Source organism: Plectrocnemia conspersa, unplaced genomic scaffold (genome assembly GCF_051122295.1).
Source record: "Plectrocnemia conspersa isolate PC_06_02 unplaced genomic scaffold, ASM5112229v1 ptg000014l, whole genome shotgun sequence".
Taxonomy (NCBI): Eukaryota; Metazoa; Arthropoda; class Insecta; order Trichoptera; family Polycentropodidae; genus Plectrocnemia; species Plectrocnemia conspersa.
In genome coordinates, this window is record NW_028277178.1 from 1,691,545 (window position 1) to 1,702,192 (window position 10,648).

Here is a 10,648-nt window from a genome sequence, read left to right on the forward strand (position 1 = left end):
TAGAGTATACGGACAGCTGACATTTTTGAAATGTGGCAACACTGTTCTGTTTGTTTAGTTATTGGTGCATATGAATGGTATTATATGAATAAATATTATTTCACATTTAAAGCTATTATTTTAAATAAGAAATCATATGATATACCTAATCCTAATCAAATACCATAATATTAAAATAAAAATGTTAATGGCTCTTTAAAAACTGGGAAATTTTGTAAATTGTGACTTTTGGCTCTTCCGTCTCAAAAGGTTGCCGACCCCAACGCACGCAAACAGCTGCATCGGTTGATGCAGCTGATTGCGTGCGAATACCGGCCGAAAGCTGAGTGTAGTTGTATGCGTACGGCTCGGCGTCGGTGCTGCCCCCAAGTGTCGATCGAGTGTACTTTCGTTTGTTTGTAACGGTCGTTTACGCGTGGGCGTCATTTACAACGCGGGGGCTGCTTAATAAACAACTACCACGATGGAGTCTTTTAACTACGTCGAGGTTGACGCTAAAACTTTTCGATGTAATATAAAGCCGAACGAGGAAGCGGAGCACTGGATAAAATAATACAGTGCGTTATCCAGAACAAGTTGGAATAGTAAACATGTGAAAAAAAATCCCACACGATATATTTCACAGTAAGTACTCTAATTAAACTAATAATATAAATAACAGTTATTATATAGATAATTATTGTAGCATTAGGAAAGTATGTCATCATTCCCAAGGCTCCAAACTTGACCCTTCGAAAAGAAAGCATGGTAAATCAAAAAATTTCTTTTGCAAAGCTCAAGTGGTCACTTGTGACACAATGAGACGTGATAAATATCTGAAGGTAATTTCAATATGTTTTTTTCCTTTTGATACAAATATAATTCATATTTATACATACATATTTTATATTAATTCTGTTTAAATTTTAAGGACGGATATCAAACAATAATACAATTTATCGGAGACCATAGTCACTCTATAATAAACGCAGAGACGTTATCCTGTTTGCCTCCATCTGAAGAGATCAAAAATAAGTTTTATGCTTATTTTGATATGGGATAAAGGTTGGCGAGGCTATGAGACATCACGAAGCTCGACTGCTTTTAGAATACGATAATTGTTGCATAGAAATGACAGATGCATCAAATAACCCAAAAATACATACTATTCTACATTTAAGGGAAAAATGGAAAGATTATACTTTGGGTCCACGAAACGACTGTCTCCAGGTAATTTATATTGAAAATGAATATGTTCGCAATGTTTCTATGAATTACTATGTACTTATTAATTACAGATTTAAAAAGAGAAGATACTGCTACATGAAAAAACAGGACATTTCATAAAATATATCTTGTTAATGTAACGCCAGCCAATGATGAAAAGAGCTCATTCTCAAACAACATTGTGTTCATAGACAGCACTTCCTCTTGCGATGCGGAAGGCCATTCAATTACTTTTATTTTAACGGCATGCAGCATTGGAGCTGTTCCTCTAGGCGTTCTAATAACATAAGGGCAAACACAATCTGAATATCAGGCTGGATTTCAGTTGTTTAATTCTGTTGTAGGTATCACGCCATAAATTGTCATGACTGACTTTGAATTTTTGACTCTAAAATTTCAGCTAATAGCAGCAGCAGTAACATTAATATTGCTCCATGTGTCATATCCATTGTTGATGGGGATTTTAAATTAAATGAAAATAAAGAATTAATTTCAATTGATAATAACTTAAATGTAGATGATATTTTTTTTATCTTAAAAAATATTGTATTGCATTATTGGGGGAGGTATTTGATCCTGATTTGGCCGAAAAACTTCAGGACGCTTTTAAAAAAGTAACTACTGACCATAAAAATAGAATAAAACGTAATTCTGGTTCCAAAATTAAAGTTCAACCAACGGCCATTAGTAGGCGAAGGATAGGTATAACCAGGGCAACTCAATTGTACCTTCAGGTCGCCCAGCACTTTCAAATAAATTAAAAATAAAACGTTTAAAGCGGTTGCATAATTTAAGTTTTAATATTAAAAATAATAAACCTAATGGAAAGTCACATGGAGCAGCACATTAGTGTATGTACATATGTATGCATTTTTTATGTCCTGTCATTATCAGTCTTCTTTGTTGATTCTTTCTGATAATTATTGTAAAATCAGCGGATAAAATAAAAACAAATTAAAACTGACAATTCTTTGATTTGTTTTATACTATCCTTATATTTCATCAATTCATTTCTTCAGTCATCTTTACAATCATTAGCGGTACATGTAGCCAAAAAATAAGGAGATGCTACATTTGTCAGAAACTGAACTATAAATATAGATTACAATGTAAATATTGAAAAGAAATATTTGTAAGGAACATTCTCAAAATATAAGTATTAAATTCATTGAATAAATTTATAACGAATGAATTGATTCATATAAGTACACCGTAAACCAGGGCTGTGGAGTCGGAGTCATGACATTTTAAATGGAGTCTTTGGAATACATTATGTGGGGCAGTTTTTCGGAAGCGGTGTTATTACAGTTGCTCACTTATAACAATGCTTAGGTGCTTAAAATAAAAAATTAAATAACCTTTTTTACTGTGTTTTGATTCAAAATATTTATATGGGTCGAAAAAGACCCGAGGGACTAATCTATATAGTCGATTTGAGAGCCAGATGAATGTTAATGAAAACATGAACTTGTACTTGATAAGTTACGGAGGTAATAGAATATTTTTATAGTAGATGGTACTTTCTACACAAAAGAGAAAGGTTGACTTAAAATAAATTAAACAGAGTTCCCACTATGAATGATATGAAATACATATTGATAATAAGCATCTTATTCATCTCTGAATTATAGTTAACATTCCGTTAGTGGTGCTGGATCTGAGATCCACGCTCGCATTTTGTTACAGTCACTCCCCTCTTCTGTCTTGTATGTTCCTACTTGGAAGAGTGCTACATGCCACTACATTAGTTACCTCTACGCGGTGCATGGTACGTTCGTTTAATCGTTGCCACCAAATAAGTGAAGTTTCTTAATTATTTTAGTTTTGACGTATTTTTGTATTACGTATGTGCATTTATTTAGTAGTCATTTTGAATGTTGTACATTATATTGGTACCACATGATGGACTGGATCCCACATATCCTGTAAGAAATGAAGGAGATCCATCGGAGCATCTCTAACATAGGAAAGCGCTGCCGCCCTTGTTTAGAATTGAAGACGAGAAGACTGACTAAAATTTTGACGTTTGTAGTTGCACTTGATTGACACATGGGGGCAGCACCGACGCCGAGCCGTACGCACGCATACAACTACACTCGGCCTTCGGCCGGTATTCGCACGCATCAGCTGCATCGGCTTCCCGAATATAACAAGAGTTCAGCCGAATCAGTAGCAAGCGGAGCTACGCCGAATCGACCAAGACTACCTTTAGAAGAACGATACAAGTAGCTGTTTTTCTTTGACCGTTAAATATAGTCCAGTCAAACGATTAAAATAAATTATAAGAAAATTATATTATGACAAGAATAGGCTGTTTAATATATAAATATATTTTGTATTGTGATGGATAAATAATTGAGAAAAGTCTTTATAAATACATAATAAAATCAACGCATGTACCGTCCAGGTACAGGACATGTTCATTATAAGTATTTTATAAAAATAATTATGTTTTTTATCTATATATCCTAAGTGTCCTTATTGTACAAACTCCGCCATATACATATATTATGATCGCATGGCGCGCGAGGAGCAGGCTAAATAGCTACTTAAAATAAACTAAAACTGATAATTACAAATAAGTGTTGTTTATTAATAGCGTCTTAATGATATTCCGCAAAAGAAAAACTTATGTTAATATCTATATATCTAACGCGTCTATGGAATCTAAAAATAATATTTCTTATTATACAAACTCTACTATATATATAAGGATCGCATGACGCGCGAAGAGTGGTCTAAATAACTACTTAAAATAAACTAAAACGGATTATTATATATAAGCGTTGTTTAATTATAGTGTCTTTATGATAATACATGAAAGACAAACTTTTATGATATTAATAAATATTTGCTAGCATTAAAATTGCTTCGTTTAAAATTTATATTATTGCCATCAAAACCTGTAATAATTAGGTATATGATTTTAGTAACATAAAATGCATAATGTTGTATTAGGCAAATTCTTCTCTCTGCCCAGCATCCCTCGACGGTCCGGTCTCATTGCACTCGTGTAAATCAGCAAGTTAAAGGTGCCCGTATTTCACCTGTCATGAAGGCCGCTCTGGATCCTTTTATTAAAGTGGTAAATTTCCTTTATGGCCACTGTGCGAAGTTCGCATGTAAATAAAGTTATTCAAAGTTGACCAGGGACCGCCTACCTACCTACCCACCCCACCATGCATCACAGCTTTCCAAAGGGAAATATCCAAAAGATTGGCGAAAATTATAATGCACACTGTGTGTATGTACTTTTGTTTAAAACCAGTTTTTACATTATTTATACAGAGCAAAGCTTAAAAATTTCTTTGAAAAAGACCTCGAATACTTTCGAGTTAATAAATCAATGTTTTATGTAGGTATCTGTATAAATTTGAACGCCTACCAATGTTGAGAAAATAATTTTCTAGGAATTTTGATTATGAAGTATTATGAGAAGAGATTGTTAAATTTATGAATTTATTAATATTTAGCTATCCGAACGGCAAAATATGATGTAAAGTATTTGCATTGAACAATATTATTGGGAGACGTAGGTATACTTTTAATTGTTATGAATTTGCTTAAAAATATCAACAACTAGAAGATTTTGAGTTGCAAATTATTCTACAAATAGTATGTTTCACTGTAAGAAGTATCATCAGCTTAGTTGAGGAAAATGTGACGTAATACGTACTGGTAATATTGCAAGAAACTGCTCGCTTTACAAGTCAAAATTAATTTAACAAATGCTCGTATTTCAAAAGTTTCACTTTATTTATGCGTTCAACGCATTTAATTGTTAAACCCTATTAATTTTTGATTGTAATATTGTATTATTGTATTTTCAGGATCAGAGTGTTTTGAGTGATGTTAAAGTCCATATAAATTGCGCCCGTGCTAAAAACGTGGGCAAACAGAGCTTCACACCATCAGACTTAAGACAGACGCCAGGGTAAACAGGGCCGCCCCGCCCCGTACGTGTCTTGCGGCCGAGGGCGCACTTTAATTGGAAAGTAAATCAAAGTGTCCCGACCTCAAACAAACACACTTTGCCGCTTAAGCCTACACCACTCAGCGACCGTAAAAATACTTTGGTATTTATTGAAAAGGAAAATGTTACCGAACATTGGACACCGTTAAAAGGAAGGATTTTATTTAAGAAATATTGACGAAGACAAGATCATAAGGTGTAATGGGATTTTAAAATTATTTTTCTAATATATTTACTAGAAAAAAATAACGTAATAAATGTGGCACTAAAAATATGTAAATAGCTCATCTATTCCACAAAAAATCTATGCAAATCCTAAAATTAAAATGAGTCGATCGTATCAGAAAAAAATATAGTCGATCATAATTCTGAACAAATTGGATATCCCTGAAATAATTAAAATAAAAAATATATTAAAAAATTGTAGAATTTTCAATTTTAAAAAGGGACCATATATAAACTTGTTTTAGAAACAATATTTGTATTAGCTTACAAATAATATTAATAAACTATTATGCTAATCTCTCTTAGTAAATTGATTAGTATTTTTATAAATCGATATATTATTCTATAGTTTCGGGCCTCTGGGTATCTGGACAGTAAATGGATCTCTTGGTGCAGAGGTATTATATTAGGTTAACAATATTTCAATTAATTGTCATAATATTTAAGATTATAATAGGATTCGTATTCATTATTTGCATCAAATATTGCCATAACCCATCTTCTTTTAATTGGTTAGATATCATTTCTACTATTATTACTGTCACAGTAATAATAACACGGTTAATATCAAATTCATCGTCACTTCCTTAAACATCCATTGTTATATCGTCATTCGTAATTATATGGATAATTTCTAAAAATAAATAAACATAGATTACTAATTCTGTTTTACATAACTTGGTAATTATTATTTGAGTTGCCGCTAAAAATGTCGATAGTTGTCAATCGCTGATTAGAATACTGCGAGCGAGACAGCGAGCTCTGCTTGCATCTTGCTCTTTTTTTCCGTCTTACTAAATTTTATAATCTATTTATTTCATAACCGACACACAATATTAAGTAACAATTATGCACAATTAGAGCATATAATCCCATATCATACAAATATAGATACCATTTGAAGGAAAAAATCAGTTTAAGACCAATAATTGTCAAGTCGCGTCGTTATGCGGTCCTAACATCGCATCGTCCGGCCATGTTCCGATCATTTTTTTTACAATAAACTTACACTCGTAAATTGAAGATTATTGAGTAATTTGCATAAGTTGAAAATTTAATATTACTAAAATGTGTTTACCACAGCTTTTTTTATCATTAATAAATTGAAATTGACAAAATTAGCTCCAACACAAAGCCAAAATATGCATTTCAAGTTTTGTCGACGTAAATTGGAATACACTCGGATGTCGAGTTACGAGCACAAAGGGTTAACTAGTATATATTCGAAAGACACGCAGAAAATTAATAAAAAGACATTACCTTGACGTTGCGGGTAGCGGGGGCCGCGTCGCGTCGGCGTCGGTAAGGACGCCATCGCCAGCGCCACGCCGCCGGTGCAACTAAGCACTACACTAATTTGAATTATACACTGCTTAATTCTAACACATACACTGAATTACACTATCACTTTATAATTAAAAACGTCGATAGGGATATTATTATAAAAACACTTATTCGACAAAAATGTAGCACGACCGTTAATGACTAATGTCACATAGCTACTGATTTTTTTTTAAATATTTCGAGATGCATAAACAAGCTCAAACGAGTTCAAGGTTATGCTTCATGTAAACCATAAGCATTAAAATGTCGTGCATCTCAGATAACAAAAAAATATTATGATTTCAAGTTTATTTATATGAAAAATATTATTTAAATCTAATTTATATGTGCCAAATTTACGACATTTTCAAATGACGTTCTTCCGTTGAAAATAGTGAAAAAATAATATTTTTATTACATATTGATAATTTTATTCGACGCTCCTTCTTACAAAAGTTAACAATACCCACATCATATAATAAATTGTCTTTCTTTAATTTGTCGAAAAGTTATTTCGATTGATAAAATTAGTGTAGTGTTTAGTTGGGCCGGCGGCGTGGCGCTGGCGTCCTTACCGACGCCGACGCGACGCGGCCCCCGCTACCCGTCACGTCAAGGTAATGTCTTTTTATTAATTTTCTGTGTGTCTTTCGAATATATACTAGTTAACCCTTTGTGCTCGTAATGTGTATTCCAATTTACGTCGACAAAACTTGAAATGCATTTTTTGGCTTTGTGTTGGAGCTAATTTTGTCAATTTCAATTTATTAATGGTAAAAAAAGTTGTGGTAAACACATTTTAGTAATATTCAATTTTTAACTTATGCGAATATCTCGATACGAGTGTAAGTTTATTGTAAAATTTGTAATCGGAACATGGTCATTCCGAGTGGTGTTAAGACCATTTGTTGCTCTGAAACTCATTTTTTCCTTTAGAGGGTAACTATATTTTTATCATATGGGACTATATGCTCTAATTGTGCATAATTCTTACTTAGTATTGTGTGTCTGCTATGAAATAAAAACGATTTTTTTTGCTATCTGAGATGCACGACATTTTAATCGTTATGGTTTATTATCCACGAAGCATAACCTTGATCTCGTTTGAATTTGTTTATGCATCTCGAAATATTTAAAAAAAATTCAGTAGCTTCGCGTCATCGGGCGAGTAAACTGTTTCGTGACATTTTTGTCGAATAAGTGTTTTTATAATAATATCCCTTTTGATGTTTTTAATTATAAAGTGATAGTGTAATTCAGTGTATGTGTTAGATTTAAGCAGTGTATTATTAAAATTAGTGTAGTGTTTAGTTGCACCGGCGGCGTGGCGCTGGCGCTGGCGTCCTTACCGACGCCGACGCGACGCGGCCCCCGCTATCCGTCATTTCAAGGTTATGTCTTTTTATTAATTTTCTGCGTGTCTTTCGAATATATACTAGTTAACCCTTTGTGCTCGTAACTCGACATCCGAGTGTATTTCAACTTACGTCGACAAAACTTGAAATGCATATTTTGGCTTTGTGTTAGAGCTAATTTTGCCAATTTCAATTTATTAATGGTAAAAAAAGCTGTGGTAAACACATTTTAGTGATATTAAATTTTCAACTTATGCAAATAACTCAATAATTTTCAATTTACGAGTGTAAGTTTATTGTAAAATTTTCATCGGTACATGGCCGGACGGCGCGATGTTAGGACCGCATATCGACGCGACTTGACAATTATCGGTCTTAAACTGATTTATTCCTTCAAAGGATATCTATATTTTTATGATATAAGATTATATGCTCTAATTGTGCATACTTGTTACTTAATATTGTGTGTCTGTTATGAAATAAATAGATTATAAAATTTAGTAAGACGGAAAAAAAGAGTGAGATGCAAGCAGAGCTCGCTATCTCGCTCGCAGTACTCAAATCAGCGATTGACAACTATCGACATTTTTAGCGGCAACTCAATTAATAATATTAGTCTTTTCGAGCTAGTAAATTACTAAGTTATGTAAAACAGAATTAGTAATCTGTGTTTTAATTGTTTATAAATACATATATTGATTTATTCTTAGAAATTATCTATATAATTACTTAGTGTTATTATTACTTTGACACTAATAGTAGTAGAAATGATATCGAACCACTTAAAAGAAGATGGATTATGCCAATATTTGATGCAAACAATCTTATTATAATCTTAACTATTATGACAATTAATTGGTATGGTGCGCCAAATAAATATTGTTAACCTAATATAATACCTCTGCACCCAGGGGACCGAAACTATAGAATAATATTATATATCGATTTATAAAAAAAACAATTAATTTACTAAGAGAGATTAGCATAATAGTTTATTATTATTATTTGTAAGCTAATACAAATATTATTTTTAAAACAAGTTTATATATGGTCCCCTTTTAAAATTAAAAATTCTACAATTTTTTAGTATAATTTTCATTTTAATTTTTAATTTGATTTACTTTATACATTTTCTAGACTAATAGTGCAGCTAGGGCATTTTATACATGATAGGAAATCAAATTTGTCATATGTATTTAATGCGATTCAACGACCTGAACGAACGTTCAACATCAGCTTTAGATACGTTCATGCTAAGACTAGTTCTACCAATCTTAAATTTTGTTCAAGTTTCAAGTTTTCGAAATCTTTTAATGTAATCATTTTTTATGATCAATTAAATTATTTTTTAAAAACTGTTTAATAAATTCCTAAGTATTTTGGTATGTCCAATTATGATTTTAATTTCATATATCAAACAGAAAAGCAAAGAATGTGGTCTCAACCGCGATGCTAATCTGAAAAATAATTGCAATTGTTTAATTGAATCTTCACTGAAAAGAAGTTTTAGTGGTCTTCCGTTTAATGAAAAGTAATTATTATTAATAGATAATAAAACCCATATCCCATTTGTACATCCAATCTAAAACTAAAACATTCAAGAGACATTTCAATATTGAAGTACATGAAAAAAAAGTGGATTTGTGGATGTGCTCATTTAGCAAAATTATTTTGCTAGCCATAATTATTATTTTCTCAAGAGCTGAATGTCTGAAATAAATTTGGATATAATGATTAAAGCAATTTAAGTCAAGCTCGTAAAAGGCACGAATGCTCTTAACCTCACATATGCGGTACCATACAATTAAAAATATCTGGTAAAGAAAATCGTATCGAAGATTTTTCCACCAGTGCTCAATTTAAGGCAAATGTTGAATTATATAATAAGGAAGTGAACAGATATATTATTTCCAAATTATCTGACGTGATTTGCTTTTCATCTAAACAAGAACACTCTTTTCGAGGACATTCTGAAAATAATAATACCGTAAACGGGGGCAACTATGTTGAATTATTATATTTTCTAAGCGAATCAGACACATTATTAAAAAAAGTGAGAACAGATTATCAGTTCTTGCATTAATATCAATCGAAAAAAAACTTTTAGACAAATTAAAGAAAGACAATATATTATATGATGCAGTTATTGCGTCGAATAAAATTGATTTTCAAAAAATAAATACATAATATCGTTATAAAACAAAGAAAATATGTCCTAACCACATGTCCTGTTTCAAAGTCACCGCACACCACTGATTAATATATCGTATGTATGGGGATGGGGAGCCATACTTTCGTATGTAGGTAATAATTAATAAATAATTATATTTTCATTGTCTAATCATTTTAATCGTCATTACGCTCTGGCACATAAAATACTAATTTTACCGTCTATATCTCGTGAATTTTTATTATTTGTAAATTTCTCACAATTTACTTATATTTCGTAAAATATTCATTATTTGATTTTCTATTTTTGTATTTTTTATAAGTATTTTTGCGCTCTATAAGTATTTTAAGTATTTTTGCGCTCTTATGACGTGCTCTCTTTTGCAAGCGCTCATAT

General features: G+C 31.8%; 1 long non-coding RNA gene and 1 pseudogene across 1 annotated transcript; both read left to right on the plus strand.

Moving 5' to 3' along the window:
* Positions 1-384: 384 nt before the first annotated feature.
* Positions 385-2,170, plus strand: LOC148225951 (uncharacterized). The gene is made up of 4 exons (XR_015812277.1): positions 385-624; positions 686-821; positions 911-1,209; positions 1,278-2,170. It is a non-coding gene; the product is annotated as an uncharacterized LOC148225951 (long non-coding RNA).
* A 7,306-nt stretch (positions 2,171-9,476) lies between these two features.
* LOC148225952 (uncharacterized) lies at positions 9,477-10,165 on the plus strand (annotated as a pseudogene).
* Positions 10,166-10,648: the final 483 nt, after the last annotated feature.